We start from the raw sequence: 21,037 nt of genomic DNA, 5'->3' as shown, positions 1-21,037 counted from the left end.
GTGGTGATGGTTGCACTACCTTGTGAACATACTAAAAGCCACTGGATTGTACACTTTGGTTTTTTTTGAAGATTTTTTTTTATTGAAGTATGATTTATAATGTGTTAATTTCAGGTGTACAACAAAGAGGTTCAGTTATACATATATATATATCTTTTTTAAAAGATTTGTTTGTCTTATAGGTTATTACAAGATACTGCGTATAGTTGCCTTTGCTATACAGTAGGTCCTTGTTGGTTATCTATTGTATATATATGGGCTGTCCACTTTAAATGGATGAATTTTATACTATGTGAATTATATCTCAATAAAATCAGTTGTGGGCTTGGGGTTTTTTTTAAAAAGAATATTACATGACTCAGAGAATCTTCAAGAAATACAGAGACTTGCATTTCTTAAAGGCCTGGAGGCTACCCCACTGAGAACAATGCCTGAATGGTATCACAGGATGGTTCCAGGATGAGCCCCAGTACTGCTCCTCTGGGCATAGGCACCTAGGACCTTCGCCCCTGCTGCCTCTGGGCCTCCATCCCCTTCTACCAGACTCCATCACCTCACGGAAAGCAGCTTTCTTAGAGTCTGATTTCCCATATTGCTTTCCTCCAGACCGAAGCCTGGCATCTATCCTCCTGACTGCCAGAGCCTAGGCCGCAGTTTCGAGCCCTAACTGCAAAGGAGGCTGAGAAAGCAGGTTGGTTGTAGGAGATGAGTCAAACAAATGTCCACCCACCCCCTCCACTTCCCTCAGGGAGTTTGCTGGACAATGACTTTATTTTATTGTTTTATTTTAATGTTTATTTTTTTTGGCCATGCCGAGAGGCATGCAGGATCTTAGTTCCCCGACCAGGGATTGAACCCATGCCCCCTGCGTTGGAAGTGCGGAGTCTTAACCACTGGACCGGCAGGGAAGTCCCTGGACAGCGATATTAAAGTCACAAAATATTGGAGCTAAACAAGCCCTTTGAAGTTCATGTGTTCTGACAGTTCTCCAATGACTACCACACTGCCAAAGGCAATGGCAATTTCTAGCGCTGTCTTGCCTGACTTTGTAAGCATCTGGCAATATTAATCATTCCTCTCTTAAACATTTCTCTTCACGGTTTGTAGGTCACCCCTCTTGTACCTTTCTAATCATTTTTCTCTCACTTTCCACCCAGAGCTGCTCTCTTTGTCCACTTAAAACTAGTGTTTCTCCACGTCTCCAAACTCAATCCTGCTCTTTTTTTAGTCTTTATTGAATTTGTTACAATATTGCTTCTGTTTTATGTTTTGGTTTTTTGGCCAGGAGGCATGTGGGATCTTAGCTCCCCGATCAGGGATCAAACCTGCACCCCCTGCATCGGAAGGTGAAGTCTTAACCACTGGACCCCTGGGGAAGTCCCTTCAATCCTGCTGTGAATTCACAGTGTGAATGTTAGGGGTTAAATTGTGTCCCCCTAAAATCCATATGTTGAAATCCTAACAGCCAGTACCTCAGAATGTGACTTTATATGCAAATAGGGTAATTTCCAAACAGGAAATAGAGATAAGGGCAGATGTAATTAGTTAAAATGAGATCATACTGGAGTGGGGTGGCCTCTAATCCAGTTATCACTGGTGTTCTTAGAGAAAGGGGACATTTGGACCCAGACGCTCACACAGGGAGAAAGCCATGTGATTGAAGTGCTGCTGCCACGAGCCAAGAAACTACTAGAAGCCAGGAGAGAGTCCTGGCACAGATCCTTCCCTGGCGCCCTCGGGGGGGGCATGGCCCCATTGACACACTGATCTTGGATATCCAGCCTCTAGAACTGTGAGACAATAAATTTCTGTTGTTGGAGTCACCCAGTTTGTGGTACTTTGTTATGGCAGTCCTAGCAAGTGTGAATATCCTTTAGCCCCGTATTTATCTTCTTCTATTATAGGTGGGCAACTGCTTAATTTATGTTTTTAGCCCGTAACACCCCCAAATACCTTATAGATCCATGTGGCAGTGTTGTCTGCTAGGACATTTGCATTTGGATAGCCCACAGAAACTAGAAACTCTTAAACCACACTCGTCATTTCTCAGATGCCACTTGTTCCCCCTTTTTCATTTGTCTCTTACTGAATCTACCCCATTGCCCACTGTCAGAAACCTGAGTGACAGCCTACAACTCTGCTCCCCCCCTTGTGACGGGCCATCAAATACTAAAGGTTACACCTCTCACCCATCTCTGGAGTCTTTTCTGTCCACCCCAGACCCACCTCCACTCCCTTCCAGATGCCTTCCACAGCGATCTTTCTGAAACACAAATCTAATCAACTCACTTATCTGCTTTAAAATTCTTCAGAGGGGCCTTATAGCTTCCAAACAAAGGTCAAATCCTGGAGTTTAGCTGATAAGATCTTTATGGTCTGACTGCTTGCCACCCTGGGTAACCCCATCTCTCACCTTTGCACCTTTCGCCTGCTTTCTGCTGACATACAGACGTTCAGATCTCCTCCTACCTGTCTTCATTCTACCTGATGCCTGCTCAGTCTTCAAAACTCAAACGCAGCCTCTTCTGGGAAGCCTTCCTTGATTTCCAGCATGATTCAAAACCTGCTTCTGGGTGCCAGTAACCCTCTGAGCGTAGATTATTACAGCAATTTCACAATGCACTGCAATTGTTGGTTTCCACCCCCTTTCTCTCTCCCCGCCCCCCGCCCCGCTACTAGTAAGGCACTTGAGAGTAGAGACTTCAGGCTTTTTCCAACTTTCTTTTCACAGCCTAGTGCCTGGTACACGCAAATGTTTCCAGGCGGAAGGAAGGGGAGGGGAGAGAGGGGGGGAGACTCTCTACCCTAACCTTTGAGACGCAGTAATTTCTCCTCATTTTCGGTGACGATCGTGTCCTCGTTGACTCATTGTCAGAATTTACTGAAAGTAAACGCAGAGATGTTTTTCCTCTCTCACTTTCAGGAGTTGTGATTGCTCTGAGTAATGAGCTATTCTGTCCTGGAGACTGGCCCTTTGCAGCCAGGGCAAACTGAAGTCATTCCCCCGAAGGCACAGACTTTGCAGCGTGTTTACAGGGCTGGGGGGAGGACGCGTGTTCTGGAGTAGCTCTGAGAACCGCGCCCACCCTTCTGCCCGGGAACCGCGATTGGTCCTCCGCCGCGGCGGGCCGCGGGAGCCCGCAGTCAGCGCGCGCGAAAAGCAGTCAGGAACCGGGCGCCGCGTTGCGTGTGCTCTGCCTGCTGCTTGTGCGGAGATTAGCGGCCGCGCCGGGGGCCGGAAACGCGGCGGGCGCTGGGCAGTGCGTAATCCAGGATTTGCCGCGGTCGCGCGGTTGATGGAAAACAGATGTCTCAGCCCTGGGCCTGAGCACAGGATGGAAGTGACCGATCCGAGCGCCTCTTGGAAGCGAGGACACCGAGTTGAGGCTCTTCGGGATCCAGCCGGGAGGCGGCTCTCCCTCGGCTCGTGGGTTTTCGCGGCTTCAGCATAGAGCCCGAGAGCGCCGGGCGGTGCCGCGGCTTCACCCGCCGCGGGCAGTGCGCGCCTCTTCTGTCGCCGAGCGGGTCGCCGTCGCTTAGTAAGTCGGTTGTTGCTGGGCCGCGGCCCGGGCTGTGCGTGCGCGGCTGCGCAGGTGGGCCCGACCCGGCCCCCTGAAGCCTCCCCTCTGGGCAAGGTTTGCGTGGGCCGAGGTGTGCGGAGCCACCGGAGGCTCCGCTTCCGGGTCCTAGTCGGTGGGGCGGGGGTGTGCATGGGGGGGAACCAGGGACCGGCCGCTAGCCGCGCGCCTGCCTCGCTCTCCTGGGGCGGGGACTCTCCGCCAGTCCCGAAAAGTGTGCGCCGAGCTTCGGAAGAAACGCTTTTCTCGTCATTTTGCAACTGAGGGGAAAAGAAAAGAAAAGATATTCTTCAAACTTAAAGCAGTAGGTGTAATAATTGTTGAAAAGATGGGTTTCCTTCTCTCTGTCTCTTTACACTTCGGTCGTTTCCCTACAACCAACTACTGAAACCGATTTCCTTCCTAATCAGCCTCTACTCAGATCCTCTGCCCAAGTTCTTAGAAGAGAGAGATGTTGATTTTTGAGGGTTTTCAGGGCTATTTTGGTTTGATATATTATGAAAAGGCATGCCCCATGGTGAAAACTGCATGCTGCGTACAAATTAGGTAAGAGGCTGGGAGTGGAGAGGAACATTTGTCGCGTGAAGTGCCTGTCAGATCCCAAGCTTTCTATGAACTCTAAATTGGTTCCCACCTGTAATCCAACCCCACAGGCAACTGGGTCTTCACCCCTCCCCTCCCCTCAGAATTCAGGAACCTTAATTTATGAACAGAGACAGCTTTAGATTCAACCGCTTTCGAAATGGTTGATTTTAAAGCACCTAGAGTTCCAGACATCCAAAGAGTGGCAGAGCCCCTAGGGTGGTAGGGTATGCTCACCAATGCCTTTTTTCCCCGACGGGACAGTTTTTAGCCTATTTTCTTCTAAAAATGGAGTGTAACTTTTCCATCAGTCATTTTAGAATACAGTTATGGGCTTGTTGCGCGGCTCCTTGTATTTCCGAGTCCTTTGCGGGGGGTGGTGGTGGTGGTGGAAGAGGTAATGTGCTTGTTTCACTACCACCCTGCTCTCTTGACCTCCAGTCTCAGTTTGCCACGTGATTTCAACCCTGCAGACCTAGTACCTGCCTTTCGGTGGAAAGAAACAAAAGAGCAGGAATGACTCAGAATCCTTGGGTTACCACAACCTTAACCAAAGATGCAAGGGATTTGATTGAATTCTTTATTATGCACATTACTTTGTTCCTTCCTCTTCAAACCTAAGTATATCTAGCAATTAAGGATCAATTATAAAAAAACAAGCAAAAACTCTACCTCCCTCCACCCTTAGGATAAACACAGATTTGGTTGAGTCGGGCATGGCCACCAACACTAATGAAATGTCTTCATGGTGAGATAATTCATATTCTGGACTGGGTACAAGAGGATAGCACCAGATCACGCCCATATTTGCACATTCTTTTCCCTGGACCCTTCCTTTTTTTCCCTACCATTTTCTATACTCTTATTTAGGTACATACCATGCCACTCTTTTGGATATGGAATCTAGGATATAATTACCTTTTAGAGTCAACTTTGTTTAGATGACAGTGTCCCCTTATCAGTATTCTCAGAACATTTTTCCAAATCCTGCCTTTATTTCCCTGGAAACCTCTTTGTCTATTAAATCCTCCATTGGAAATTCCGTTGTATCTTTCAAAAGCAAATGTGGCACCTACATCTTGAATTCTTTTTCTTGCATCATCATTTTAATGTTGACTTGCATGGTTTCCTGATTGTCTGGTCAGCTTACTTCTGCTTCATATGGAAACACAAATGGAAAGAACTTCGTGGGCTTCCCTGGTGGCGCAGTGGTTAATAATCCGTCTGCAAGTGCAGGGGACACGGGTTCCAGCCCTGGGCTGGGAAGATCCCACATGCCATGGAGCAGCTAAGCCCATTCGCCACAACTACTGAGCCTGTGCTCTAGAGCCCGTTCGCCACAACTACTGAAGCCCACCTGCCTAGAGCCCATGCTCCGCAACAAGAGAAGCCACCACAATGAGAAGCCTGCGCACCGCAAAGAAGAGTAGCCCACACTCGCCGCAACTAGAGAAAGCCCGCGCACAGCAACGAAGACACAGTGCAGCCAAATTAAATAAATAAATTAATTAATTAATTAAAAAAGAGAAAAAAAAAAGAAAGAACTTCGCATATAAGACACTGAATATAAGTGGGTTAAAGAGTCTCCCTGAGAATTAAGAGCACACACTCTGGCCTTTTCTTTGGTCTGTCCTAGGGTTGAATTCTGCCACTGGAGTTTCTGTCCACTGCTTCCTCTAGAAACAGGCTGGATATTTACCTTGGGGCTCGGACGGGATCTGTTTATTTGGACTTTTCTGAGCAGCAGTAACTCACCACCTCTCCAGCCACTGCTTGGTGAGAATTTGGCCTGCTCAACAGAGATAACCCAATCTGGTAATACAGCAATGCTGAAAAAACCTTTCAAAGCGCCATACTGAAATTCTAAAATCTGGGAAGATAACATGTTCTTCTCTCATTACTCCACTAAAAATGACACTGCTTGGTTTACACCAAAATCCATCTTGGATTATAAATTCGCAAGAGACAATCTTAGCTTAATTTATACAGGCTCTAAAGGTTTATGCTGGCAGGTGTTGGCAGTATGCTTGTGCTGCTAATGATGCAGATAGGAACGGTGACGGTTTTCCTTTGGGGTTTCATAAGAAAAATATAATACTTTCCCGAATATCTGTTTGAGTGGCTTCTCTGAGACTGTTATCTTACAAACCCTGAGTCAAGGCTGAGTCACTGGCATACTCCGTCTCCAGCATTATTTCTTATGCTCTTAGATATCAGACCTTAAGACTGACCTGCCAGTTGGCAGGTCTGAAAAAGTCTCTGCAACTTATCTGAGAGTTTAGTTTATTTTCTCTGGAAGAGAATGGTAGGTCTTTGATATGGTTAGTATTTGTTCTTAGAAGAACTGGTAAATGCAACCTTTGAGATAAGTAGCTGGAGGGGAAATGAAGAGGAATAAACCTAGTGAGACTAAACCAACTGTTTACCAGCCACTCAGCTTTTATGTATTTTTTAAGAGTTTAGTGGAGGGCTTCCCTGGTGGTGCAGTGGTTAAGAATTCACCTGCCAATGCAGGGGACATGGGTTCGAGCCCTGGTCTGGGAAGATCCCCTGTGTTGTGGAGCAACTGAGCCTGTGCGCCACAACTACTGAGCCTGCGCTCTAGAGCCCGAGAGCCACAACTACTGAGCCCAGTGCTACAGCTACAGCCTGCGTGCCTAGAGCCCATGCTCTGCAACAAGAGAGGCCACCGCAGTGAGAAACAGGCACATCGCAACGAAGAGTAGCCCCTGCTCGCCGCAACTAGAGAAAGCCTGCGCGCAGCAACGAAGACACGGTGCAGCCAAAAATAAATAAAAGAAATAAACTTATAGAAAAGAAAGAGTTTAGTGGAAATTCAACCTCAGAATTTGAGCTCTTGTTGGCAAATATTTTGCCTTAATGAATACTGATTCCTTCCTATGTAAAACTATTATTTTTGCATATCCTGCCTTTGAATCTCATCTTAATCCTTGAACAGAAATGTCCTCTCCCTAGAATTTACAATACCTTCTTCTTTTTCATAACATACTGGATGTCTAGATGAAATTTATTTAGGCAGAAGGGCTGGCCAGGAAACTTAGGACGTGTCCTTGAGTCAGACAAAAACACTGTATAGGTCAACATCTTTATTAATTTATGACAATTTAGAAGGTCCCAAATAGAAGTTGTGAAATTGGTTCTCTTCCAACCCGACTGCAGTAAAATGAATCAACATGCAGACTTCTGGAACCAGAGCAGTTTGTACAAATATGCTGGAGGCAATTGGAGTTCTGGGAGTTGCTTAGCTTTCTAAATCACCGTCTCCTTATTAGAAATGTTTTTCAGGTTTCAGAATGTCTGCTGTTGGAGGGATGTCTTTTTTTTTTTTTTTTTTTTTGCGGTACGCGGGCCTCTCACTGTTGTGGCCTCTCCCGCTGCGGAGCACAGGCTCCGGACGTGCTGGCTCAGCGGCCATGGCTCACCAGACCAGCTGCTCCGCGGCACGTGGGATCTTCCCGGACCGGGGCACGAACCCGTGTCCCCTGCATCAGCAGGCGGACTCTCAACCACTGTGCCACCAGGGAAGCCCGGAGGGATGTCTTTTTTAGTTTACATATAGTAATTGATTTAAACCAAAGTATGGAGAGAGGCATAAAGTCTGGCTGACCTGCTTCTTTCCTATTAGGATCAGAGCTAGCATTTTAGGACTCTCATCGCTGACCTTCAGGGATGCCGATTGTGAGGACCAGGAAGCAAACAACATGGAAAGGTTCTCAGATTAAGACTCTTGAAAAGAGAGATCCGGCTGAAGACCAAAAATGTGAAAGATTAGACCCAGTTTTGTTTTAGAGTGTTCTGTCCAATCAGGTAGAAGAAAGGAAAGCTGTGTTTCCAGCCCAGTCTGCCATCATAAGGATTTACTGAACAAATATTATGTTTCAAACCCCCTGCTTTATGATCTGAAAAGTACAACAGTGTAAAAGGCAGAGCATAAACCCTGAAGGGATTTTCAAGCCTTGGTGGTACCTTTAGACATTAGCGAGCATCTTTCTCCCACCTGTTCTCTGATTTCCTTACCTAGGAAACCAGGTCTAGGGCTGTGGTAGGAGCCCCGTCTGTAGTTCAGCTCAGATTCCTGAGGGAATCATGATGGCCCCTTGACCTGAGAGTTGATTCCTTTGGCAGCAGAAAGTGTGTTCCTGGCTCTTCACCACGACCCAGACAAAGTGACACTTTCTACCTATCCCGGAGACTCCTATTCGGTACAGGCTCTATTCCTATAATATTCCTTCCCCAGCCACCAAGCAGTTCGACAGTGACCAGGCTAGCATCAAAATTACCCATAATGGGGGCATAGCTATCCTTGAGATTTGCCTTAATTAAGAGGACGAGATCAGGTCTCCTTAATCATGAAAATAACCCCTCAGATTAAACAAAGACAGAACTGTCTCTTTTGCTGAACACATGCAAGTTATTTAAATTAGTGTTGCACATTCGACAATGGTGTCAAAGCTATATTATAAAACCACCTAAAAGAATGAATTTTCTGGGCCTTTGCTTAGGGATAAAAAAGGCATTAGCCACATTGCAGGGGATTTGCATCTTGTTAGCTTGTCTGGATATCCTCACTATTGGACACAATGGGAGGGTGCACAGCTGTCTTTGTAGCTGGGCAGGCTGCCTTAGCTATAATTCTGCTGGGAATGAAGATAGTGAACTGGAGGCGCAGGATGGGGAAGAGAAAGGGCAGGAACTTGCAGGACTCAAAAGAAGGGAAGCTTGGGGTCAGTTCTGACCCCTCCCCTTTTTGTGTAGTTCAAGGTTAACAGCACGCTTTGCTTTAGTTTTAATATTTTTTTAATTGAAGTATAGTTGATTTACAATGTTGTGTTAATTTCTGTTGTATAGCAAAGTGATTCAGTTATACATATATATACATTCTTTTTCTAATATTCTTTTCATTATGGTTTATCATAGGATATTGAATATAGTTTCCTGTGCTATACAGTACGACCTTGTTATTTATCCATTCTATATATAAAAGCTTACATCTGCTAACCTCACCCTCCCACTCCATCCCTCCTCCAACCCCCTACCCTTTGGCAACTACCAGTCTGTTCTCTATGTCCAGGTTCCGTTTCTGTTTCATAGATAGGTTCATTTGTGTCATATTTTAGATTCCACATATAAGTAATATCATATGAAATTTGTCCTTCTGACTTACTTCACTTAGTATGGTAATCTCTGGTTGCATCTATGTTGCTGCACATGGCATTATTTCATTCTTTTTTATGGCTGTGCCGTATTCCATTGTATATATGTACCACATCTTCTTTATCCATTTATCTATTGATGGGCATTTAGGTTGTTTCCATGTCTTGGCTATTGTGAATAGTGCTGCCATGAACATGGGGGTGCTGCCATGAACATGGGGTGCATGTATCTTTTTTTTAAATAAATTTATTTTATTTTTGGCTGCATTGGGTCTTTGTTGCTGCACATGGGACTCCTCTAGTGTGACGAGCGGGGGATACTCTTTGTTGCAGTGCACGGGCTTCTCGTTGCGGTGGCTTCTACTGTTGCAGAGCATGGGCTCTAGGTGCGTGGGCTTCAGTAGTTGTGGCACGTGGGCCTCAGTAGTTGTGGCACGTGGGCTTAGTTGCTCCGCGGCATGTGGGATCTTCCCAGACCAGGGTTCGAACCCGTGTCCCCTGTATTGGCAGGTGGATTCTTAACCACTGTGCCACCAGGGAAGCCCTGCATGTATCTTTTTGAATTATAGTTTTGTCTGTATATATGCCCAGGAGTGGGATTGCTGGATCATATGGTAATTCTAGTTTTTGTTTTCTGAGGAACCGCCACACTGTTTTCCATAGTGGCTGTACCAACTTACATTCCCACCAACAGTGTAGGAGGGTTCCTTTTCTCCACACCTTTTCCAGCATTTGTTATTTGTAGACTTTTTTAAATTTATTTTTTAATTAAAAAAATTTTTTTGGCCATGCCACACGGCTTATGGAATCTTAGTTCCCTGGCCAGGAATCAAACCTGGCCCCTTGACAGTGAAAGCGTGGCGTCTTAACCACTGGGCTGCCAGGGAATTCCCTGTAGACTTTTTAATGATGGCCATTCTGACCGGTGTGAGGTGGTACCTCATTGTAGTTTTGATTTGCATTTTTCTAATAATTAATAATGTTGAGCATCTTTTCACGTTGGCACAGTTTGCTTTAGCGGCAGCGCAGGTGCACAGTCATCTCCTCGGTATTGGTGAGTGAATCACCTCCTTGCAGATTTGGGGCAGCTGGCTCTCCAGTATTGTTCAGCATATGTCCAGGGCTCCCTCTGCTTACCTCCTGCATTGTTTTTTTATTTTTTTTTAAATTTTTATATTGGAGTATAGTTCATTTACAATATTTTGTCAGTTTCAGGTGTACAGCAAAGTGATTCAGTTATACATACATATATATCCATTCTTTTTCAGATTATTTTCCCTTATAGGTTATTACAGAATACTGAGTAGAGTTCCCTGTGCTATACGGTAGGTCCTTGTTGTTTATCTATATAGTAGTATGTATATGTTAATCCCAAACTCCTAATTTATCCCTCCCCCCACTTTTTCCCTTTGGTAATCATAAGTTTGTTTTCTAAGTCTGTGAGTCTGTTTCTGCTTTGTAAATAAATTCATTTGTATCATTTTTTTTTCAGATTCCACAAATAAGTGATATCATATGATACTTGTCTTTCTCTGTCTGACTTCACTTAGTATGATAATCTCTAGGTCCATCCATGTTGCTGCAAATGGCATTATTTCATTCTTTTTTATGGCTGAGTAATATTCCATTTTATATATGCACCACACCTTCTTTATCCATTCCTATGTCGATGGACATTTAGGTTGCTTCCATGTCTTGGCTATTGTGAATAGTGCTGAAATGAACATTGGGGTGCATGTATCTTTTCATGTTATAGTTTTATCTGGATATATGCCCAGGAGTGGGATTGCTGGATCATATGGTAGCTCTATCTTTAGTTTTTTAAGGAACCTCCCTACTATTCTCCATAGTAGTTGTACTAATTTACATTCCCACCAGCATTGTAGGAGGGTTCCCTTTTCTCCACACCCTCTCCAGCATTTATTGTTTGTAGACTTTTTTGATGACGGCCATTCTAACTGGTGTGAGGTGATACCTCATTGTAGTTTTGACTTGCATTTCACTAATAATTAGTGATGTTGAGCAGCTTTTCATGTGCCTCTCGGCCATCTGTACGTCTTCTTTGGAGAAATGTCTATTTGGATCTTCCTGCATTGGATTCTGCTTATGAAAGGCAAAATAATTGCCAGATTAGTCGAGGAAGGAGACTGTAAAAGTGAACCTCTTATGAAACATGAGCACGTATCCTGGATACCTTTCTTCTTTTAGTGTGACCAATCAGAAGTCACCCAAGGGAGGACGATAGAAAGGTACTCGAAAGGGCTGAGTGTTTGCGTCTTGATGGCTACAGAGCAGAAATGGCAAAACTTAGGTGCCTTTCTCTTCTAAATCTTAGCCAATAATGAGGACACTAATCAGAGCCAAACTTAACAACTAGCTACGGAACCTGGTCTCCAGATACCTGGTGCCATGGAAAAGAAGTCTTGTTTTACAAAGCTCTTTCCATTTTAGGGAAGCAACGCCTGTAAATCTGTTGTGCCACCTACTCTACAACAAAAGAGCCTTAGATATGACACATGCTGTCTTTTGCCCCAGGTCACCTGGAAGTCACACAGTCATGTTGTACAAGGAAGTAATGTGACGGGGTGCCATTTGCTTAGAGGAAGGACGAGCAGAGGCTAACTGGGGTCTTCGTGCTGTTTTTGTCTGCTTTCAGCCATCAAGTAGCAATTACCTTTTGACTGTCTTTCATCCCCTCCCTCCCCAAACGTCTCAATCCAGAAACCTGAAGTACAAAGTAATTGATGCCCGAAGGCTCAAAAACCCACTCGAAGCTGCAAGCCACCCATCAAAACAACGTGGAAAGTTCTAGGAGCCTGAAATGGGAAGAGGCGGGAGTGTGAGGGGGTGTCTGTGCAAGCGTTCCTTTTTCCTGTGACATTTATTCTAATGTCTCTGCTTCAGCTACAGACCCCACAGAAGAAGATATGTTTTATTCATTTTTAACACAATGTCATTAAAAGAAAAAAAAACAATAGGATCTCTCTGGGATTTCTTCTATAAGGCTTTTGTTTGAGGAAATGCTTAAACAAAGCTTCTGAATTTTTAATAAGCATCTATCACAGATCAAATTCATACTACTTTCTAAAAAAGCCTTTACATGTCAAGAATAATTAAGAATTTGCTTTGAATAGTTAAAAGCAGTTTCTGTAATGGGAGGGGGCTAGATTTGTTGAGTTATAAAATTCCGAATTCCATCTGCATGGGAGCTGGTTTTCAGTTTGTAGTGCAGGGCGAGATATTCTTAGCATGTTCGGGGCTTATTCCACACAGGATGCTCCATGCTGGAACTAAATCTAAATAGAACTGAATAGATTTCTTTTCTTAGATATTTTTCCCAAACCATTTCCTCTTCATCAGGTGCCTTGGGTAAAGGCATTCACCGAAGTGCTGCCAGGTCTCTCTACGAGTCCTTTAGTCTTCAGTCTGCATTATTCAGCTGTTGAGCTAGAATCTGTCCATAGGTGGTCCGTGGGGACAGGAGGTCACCAGCAGACCAGAGGGAGGGAGTCAATCCCAGTGGAGACACTCAGACCTCCTGCTTGTCTCCTAGATGTATCTTCCAGGACGTAGAGACCCAAGGCTCAGCTTTCTGAATTCTACACATAAAAACTGCTACAACACTTACATTCTTAACATGCAGGCTGTATTTGGCATCCACAACTTAAGACGGATCAGTTAATTCACTCAAAATCATTGGCCAGGCTTTAAAGTTTTTGGAACAAGTACCAAAGTGAAGTAAAAGAAAAAAAGTTAATTTAACCCCTTTACAAAAAGCAACATTTAAATTGAGAAAAACAACAAGTCTAAATTCATATGGCTGGGGAAAGTTTGGTGGTTTGGGGATGTGAATACTTACCAAACACATCAACTCCATATACCACTAAAGCTTGTCTTCTTTGGAAATTGGAGAGAGCTTGGCTCTTCTTTGATTCGATATGCTCATGGGATGAACCATATTGAGATTCTAAATTGACAGAGGTTGACTTGCTTTTTGTATTTCAGGCATATTTAGCAGTTCTTGTTTAGTTTTCAGTCATAAAACCAGTAGAATTAAATCACCAAATAAAACAGGAACAAAACATTAAACCTGTTGACTTCAGCATAATATATTACGTGCAGATTTATTGCACCAGAGCTGATGGTATCAGGGACTGTCGGTTATGTCTTCCGAGAGCCTGGGGTACTGCATGCCTTCAGGTAGATTGAGGTGACTGCACGCTATCTATCTTTTATTTATGAAGATAACCCTGCCGACCCACTGGATGTGCTTTGCGGTTTTCTCCATCCTTCTTCCCACTCTATTAGTCGTGAAATTTATTGGCCCAGGTGGCACGAATCTAGAAGAACCAGCTCACTTGACTCAAACCCATAATTTCTTCAGCAAGGCAGCTAACTAGGTCAGCTAACTTGCCACTGAGGTGATAATAATGATTTAATCTCACATTTGAGCAAATCTTTACCTTTTAAAAATCACTTTCACATAAATGGTTCCACTTATCTTTACAATGACTCTGAGAAGTAACATTTTAGAGGTGAGGAAAGTAAGGCTCCGGGAAGTCCAGTGACTTTTCCAGGAAAGGAAGAGTTAGGAGTCACAGCTTGGATGTCCTTCCCGCTAACCCAAATGATGCTCAGTAATATTTGATCGGATGTTATGTGATAATACAAGGATTGTGGGAAGCTCTGGACGAAAGGATGTTTTACTGAGAAAACAAATTGGAAACCACTTTTCCAAAGGTGTTCGGAAAAGTGGTTTCCAATGGGGACTTAAAATTTAACTCAAGACCCGAGACTATTACACAAGAAACCATTAAGGAACTATGTGAACGAGACACGATCAGTTGTCAATTCATAGGATACAGACGATTAGTACATTGACAGTTCAGAGAAGGGAGAGAAAACAATAGTGACAGTGTAATGGAGGAAGAGGGACTGAAGTTTGAGCCTAAAGAATGTGCGAGGTTTAGCTGGGAGAAAGAAGTGGGTGGGGTATAATAGGCTGTTGGGGACATCCCAAGTAAAGGGGGAGAGCCATTGCCAGATGTAGATTAGAGGGAGACACATCTGATTGGAGGAGGGACTGACCAGAAGGTCTAAGTAGGGAAGTCGTGGGAATTACGGTTGAATGGGGAAGATGGGACCAGATCAGAGATCTTTAGGGCCAAACGGAGAAACATGGACTGATGTTTTCGTCCGTAACATGTGTGGGCAGAGTTGGCTCCTTTTGAGGGCTGGGAGGAAGTTGTTCTATGCCTCTCTCCTAGCTTCCGGTGGCTTCAGGCATTCCTTGGCTTGTAGATGGTCTTTTCCCTGTTTCTTCATGTCGTCTTCCTTCTCTGTATCCAAATTTCCTTTTTTTTTTATAAGGACACCAGTCATGTTGCATTAGGGTTCACCCTAATGACCTCATTTTCACTTGATCACCTCTGTGAAGACCTGTTTCTAACTAAGGTTTTTCTGAGGCACTGGGGGACTTCAACACATCTTTGTTTTTCCGGGGCGGGGCGGGGGGACATAATTCAGCCCATGACAGGAGCTTTTAAAGAGTCCTGAGCTGCAGAGTAAGAGGGGGAAAGGTTGTTTCAGTAAAGATAGACAAACAACAGAATACAGAGTACACTGGAGGGAAGGGAGGGAGCTGTAGGCTGGCAGCAGAGGATGGAGAAAAAAATAGGTGAAATCTACAGACATTTCAAAGGAGTAGTTGAAAAGATTTCAGGAGTAGAAATGATAATCAGTCTAGAACACGGCAGTTCACAAGAGCATTTCCGCTGTGCTACCTGCTTTGATCTCGATGACTGTGTCTGGAATCCCAGGGTTTCTGGCCTGGGAGAAAGACCAACGGTGAAGTCATCCACACCAGTGAGGGCAGCTGGCAAAGGCAGCTGCACGTGCTGAATTTGAGGCGGTGACAGAGTGGAGATGGCCACTGGGTCACTGGGAGCCTGAGCCAGCTGTCCTCTCTGTAGACATAGGTTTGGGAGTCAGAGGCACTCAAGCTGTCCTGTAATCCACAAGAGTGGGCGAGATCTCCGAGGGAGAGAATACAGAAGGGGAAGGCAGTGGGCTTGGAATTTTGGCAAATTCCCAGAGTCAGGATTGCTAGGACGTCAGAGCAGCAGCGTTTAAAGAGGTAGAGGAGGGATAGCGAAGTTCTGAATTAAAAGAGTTTCTAGTGGCAGTTTCAGGAGCTATAGAGGGTGGGAAGGGAATAGGAAGAGAACTGGGGGCGGAAGCAGTTGGGGTGGTGACCTGGGGGAAGACTTGGGTTTTAGCTCAAATGAAGACCACGGGGACAGCAAGTGTGGGGAAAGGGAGGAAGGAAAAAAGAGGACGTAACCATAGGGTGGCAGGATTCAGAAAGCGGGGGGGTTATTCTGAAGTCATGTTTTCTTAAAGATACCGTTTACAAATCGTAAAATTCACCCTTTCTGGTGTTCAGTTCTCTGAGTTTTGACCGTGCACACAGTCGTGTAACCACCACCACTACCAACATGGAGAGCAGTTGCAGCTCCCCCAACATTCCTACGTGCCGAGGGGCTTTTGGAGAGGAAACTAGCGTGTATTTGAAGTCAGAAGGGAGGGAAGTTATGTTATAGGAGAAAATGGTGGCGCTAAAGAGGAAGGAAGGGTTAACTGCGGGAGGCCACTCAGAACAGGTCAATTCTAGTGAAAAGGAACATCTCCCCTCTTCCTATGAGACAGCAGGGAGAGTGCATACGTTCAGGGTCTATGATATATTTTGGCGGTAGATTCCTAAAGTCCTGCCAGCAGAATCATTTCCTGCTGAGCAAGATGTTGACTGCCATATTCCATAACTTCCGCCTTGGAGGTATTGTTTCCTATTGCAGTTACTGTCTGCAGGAATTTGGTTTGCTTTGGGCTGTGAGCCCACATTCTGCTGCCACGGAAAACTGTAGCAATTTTAGAACTAACAACTTCAATATTCTCCAAAGTGCATCTGCATCTTTTCCTGAACCATACAGTGCAAACACTTGGCAGCAAAAAAGGCTTCCATCCCCATAAATGTGTGTGACAGGCAGTGAACAGCTCACTGCCGAAGGGCTAGCTTCCACAGACAGGTCCTCAGGGTGAAATTTGGCAAAAGAGATTCACTTCTCATCCTGTTATACTTTTGGCTTAAATCACCCTGCAGTGAAGTTCCCTCCTGTGGTCTATGATGTCGCTCACCTCTCTCCTCACCTTTGAGGTCCCACCACTGTCACCGAGTTCAGGCAAGGGAGGTAGGAGGAGTTGGACAGCCGTTCTCAAACGGTGGGTTCCACAAGCAGGTTGTGAATCAAGTTGTGGGTTGCCAGCAGCCTATTTAAAAAATGGAATAGAATAGAAGGCAGCAGGGGGCTAAGTGTGGTCTCAGGCAACTTTCGATTCAGTGAAATACACATTTCTGGACTGGACGGCAATGTAAAACGTGTTTCTATTGTGGATCACATTCACAAATGTGTGAGAAATTGAGGTGTGGTGTATGGGTCCTTTACTAATAGTGTGGCCCTTGGCAGGTCATTTAATGTCCTCGTGGCTTAGTTGGAGCCATAGTCTGTAAAATGGGGGTAATAACAATATCTGTTTCATATGGTTGTTGAAAGGATTACAGAGAAAATACATGGAAAGCATTATGGACTGTACCTGGTTAATAGTCCATGCTTATTATGATGATTTCTTTTCCTGCCCAGATCAATAGCCCAAACCTCTGTTTCCTACCCAGACCTTTCTTCTGAGACTAGAACTGTGAACCCAACAGTCCAAACTTGAACTCAACTCATCAGCACCTTCTCTCTCCAATCCACCCCCTCCCACCGACCCATCCCCCCGCCAAGCACACAGAGCCCTCTTCTCTGGAGTCCACTTTTCTACGAGAGATGCCATCACTGCCCTCTCACCTAGGCTGTCTGAGCATCGTCTTACTAATTCTTCTAGGAAGAGAATTCTGAGCGTGGTCACCACCGAGACTCGCTGGATTAGTGAGATTCTGCCAGCAGTCTTTCCCTGCTCACCACACCTCGGCGCGCGTGTGTCTGTCCCCTCCAGGCTTTCATGTATAAGTCTTCGATGGCTCTCGCGGGTTCCAAGTTAAAGTTCACACCCTTCAGCCTACAAAGTGAGGTCCACCATGGCCTGGCCTCTGACTGCCTCTGCACCCTCATCTCTCCCACCCAAGCCTTGTGCCTCCCTCTCTGATCATTCCAAACTGCTTGGTGGCCCACACATGCATGCCTTGAGGTTTCCTCTGCCTGGAATGCTTGCTCCATCTTTCTGTTGTAGAGCTCTTACTTGTCTTTTCAGGACTCAAGGTTGATTTTCAAGCGAGAAAGGTTTAGGTTTGAATCGCCTGATCAATAGTTAATAGCTTGTGATTCTTTTTTTTAAGTACTAAAAAGAATTTTTATTTTAGTCCCGGTTGCTTTATGGTTTTTTTAAAATTTCTATTTTATATTGGAGTATAATTGAGTTACAACATTGTGTTAGTTTCAGGTGTACAGCAAAGTGATTCAGTTATACATACACATATATCTATCCCTTTTCAGATTCTTTTCCCATATAGGCCATTACAGAGTGTTGAGTAGAGTTCCCTGTGCTATACAGTAGGTCCTTGTTGATTATATGTTTTACATATAGTAGTGTGTATATGTTAATCCCAATAGCTGTGTGATTCTGAGAAGCAAATTTCTGAAGCACTTGAAGTCAGTTTGTGCATCTGTAAAATGGGAATAGCAACTCATAGAGTTGTGAGGATTAAATTAACAGTGTAAAGAATAGTGCCTGGCGCATAGTAAGTACTTAATGAATAAATGGCTGTGATTGTTAGTTTATTTAATATAATTATTTTTAATAAATAATAAAAGGTTCAGTTCACATCCTTCTGGACCAGAGCCTCTCGCAGACCAGAATGTGTCAGGTTGTCCAAGATCAGTGTTTTTGTACCAGCTGTCCCTTCTGACCAGTTACCCTTCCCACTCTTCTTCCCTTGACCAACCCCTACCTAACCCTTAAGATTCAACCCAAGGGTCACCTTCCAGGGCACCCTGTGCTCAGCTCCATCAGAGTTCTTGCCTCCTGAACTGTGATGCCTTTTTTCTCCCTGGATTCTAAGTCCCGAGGGCTCTGTGCCTTGTTCACCGCCATATCCCAGTCTCCCTCAGTGCGTGCAGATGCCCAAAAATATATTACATGATCAATAAATGTATCCTCGATGAATGAATGGATGGATGAGCAAACTGCTGTAATTACTTCCTGACTGGTGTTCCTGCCTTCTCTCTTTCAGGAAATTCATTCTGTTAATTGCAACCAGATTAGTTCTCTTAGAGTTCTGTCATTCCCCTGTGCTTCTCAAACTGCTCTGGTCACTGCACTCTGGCAGTTAACACTGGCAGTTAGGACTGCCCACAAGATGGCCTCTATTTAGTGTTCCAGACCTTTCTATTTTTCTCTACCTTAACCATGGAAAACCAGGCTGTTTTCCCTCCCTGTGGAGTGGGCCCACAAACCCTGTGAAGCCCTCTTCAATGCTAGTATATGACAATTCCAGAACCTTTCCGATCCAGTTCTTAATGACCAAAAGTAACTTTCCTCCATCCCCCTCTGCACCCTCTGCAATCTGCTACGGTCTTCTCTCCTGGAGAAGATGGTCCTCTATCCAGCAACTTATTTACATATTTGGTTTTGAAGGAAAGTGTTTTGAGTCCTAGAATTGTGTCTTAAACGTCTATGTGAACTTTCCAGCGTCTGGAACATCATGTTACTTGCCGTTTCTCATAAGTAAGGAAACGAACAGAACTGAAAATCAACCAGATCTGGCTCTCCTTTCTGCTTGCTGCTTTAACTCCGGGGGGTTGGGGTAGGAGAGATTAGAGTTTAACCCTTCCTTGCCCTTTGATTCTTAAATATAATTCATTTAACTGTACATTGGCACCGTGTTATAACCACATTGTACCAGGTATCAATAAGCATGTTTGAGGAATTAATGATTAATTAGTGGTTTGGTTTCGTTTAGAATTAATATACCTTCAAGTCCAGTGTTTATGGTTCTTAGTGACTTAGGAGTGTACATACGAATAAAACGAAGAGTCAAAGTATATGAAATGTGAAGATGTAAATACACATACACATTGGTGGGTGGTAGTTGTATATCTATATATATATACGTATGTACTCTACATTATCAAGCAAAAAACTGGAGGATCAGGACAGTCTATGAATGGGCTTACAAACATTGAAACCTAATTTTATTTCTTTTTTCAAAGACGAGAAGGTCCATTGGTAGTTTGTTCTCCAACTCCATCCCTCTGTGCTCTGCAGCTTCCCTGGTCGTGCGAAGTTTGAGGTGTGTGATGGGCCATCTGCCATGGTGGTGCGGGGGGCCATGGAATGACCTTCAGAGCTGGTCCTGGGTCCAGACAGTCTAAAGCTCAGTTTCTTTACACATGAAACTGAACTTCCTTCCTCTAAGCAAAAGGGCCAGGCAGTTGGACCTTCTGACCTTTATTTGTGCTTCTGTCCCTCTTTCCATCTAACCCCTGAGTAACTTTGAGCCTTAAGGTGGTGCTGGCTGTAGGTTTTGTGTGTCTGAGTCCAAACAGTACTCAGGAACAAGTTGACAAACCAAATTAACACAACAGTTTTTAGGGAAAGTTTGCCAGTTCTCAGTTGTATATGTGTTTTGACGGCTCCTAACTTCCAGAATTATTAAGGCATGCTATGTGGCATAACACATTTCACAATTTACACCTAAGCAGATTTCCTGGAGGTAAAGATAATGAGTTCGCTGTTGTGAAATATCACATCTGCCCTTACTGACAGGAGAGACATGTGGAGTATATTGGTGATAACCAAAACATGACTTCCGTGCGCTTTTGACGTTAGTCCTAGAAAACCACAAAATCAGAACAATAAAAGGTCATTTCTCTTGGCATCTGAACACCAGAAGTATCCAAACAGTGGCATTATTTTTAAAGAATTTTTTTCATCCAGTTTTAAAAATCATGCCAGTGTGATAATTGAAGAACTTAATATGATAATCACTTAATATGATAATCTCTAGGTTCATCCATGTTGCTGCAGATGGCATTATTTCATTCTTTTTAATGGCTGAGTAATATTCCATTATGTATATATACCATATCTTCTTTATGTCAGTGGACATTTAGGTTGTTTCTGTGTCTTGGCTATTGTAAATAGTGCTGCAGTGAACATAGGGGTGCATGTATATTTTTGAATTATAGTTTTGTCTGGATACATGCCTAGGAGTGGGATTGTAAAGCCCCATTTTCAATCACTGCTCTTTTTTTTTTTTTTTTTTTTTTGCGGTACACGGGCCTCTCACCGCTGCGGCCTCTCCCGCCGCGGAGCACAGGCTCGGGACGCGCAGGCCCAGCGGCCATGGCTCACGGGCCCAGCCGCTCCGCGGCATGTGGGATCTTCCCGGACCGGGGCACGAACCCGTGTCCCCTGCATCAGCAGGCGGACTCCCAACCACTGCGCCACCAGGGAAGCCCCAATCACTGCTCTTTTAGAGTTAAGATAATTAAGCTCCAGAAATATTATTAATCCAAAGTAGATTAGGTAGGTCCCTAGACATTTTGAATAAATACTCTTCTCTTATTTCTAATAAGATGGTTCTTTGGTCTCCATTTTATTCAAACCAATGATTCCTATCTTACAAATTTGTCTTGAGAATAAAAT

General features: G+C 44.4%; 1 protein-coding gene across 1 annotated transcript in view; it reads left to right on the top strand.

Annotated features, from left to right (window-relative positions):
• The first annotated feature begins 3,464 nt into the window (after window positions 1-3,464).
• Window positions 3,465-21,037, top strand: part of TRIM2 (tripartite motif containing 2) — a 97,259-nt gene continuing 79,686 nt past the window's right edge. Inside the window, exon 1 of the mRNA XM_082837999.1 lies at window positions 3,465-3,539. The gene's annotated coding sequence lies outside the window, so the exon portion shown is untranslated. The remainder of the gene's footprint in view (window positions 3,540-21,037) is intronic.

Source organism: Leucopleurus acutus, assembly GCF_964270905.1.
Source record: "Leucopleurus acutus genome assembly, chromosome: 4".
NCBI classification, from domain to species: Eukaryota; Metazoa; Chordata; class Mammalia; order Artiodactyla; family Delphinidae; genus Leucopleurus; species Leucopleurus acutus.
The sequence above is the reverse complement of the archived record's forward strand: the minus strand, read 5'-3'. Positions and strand labels throughout refer to the sequence as shown.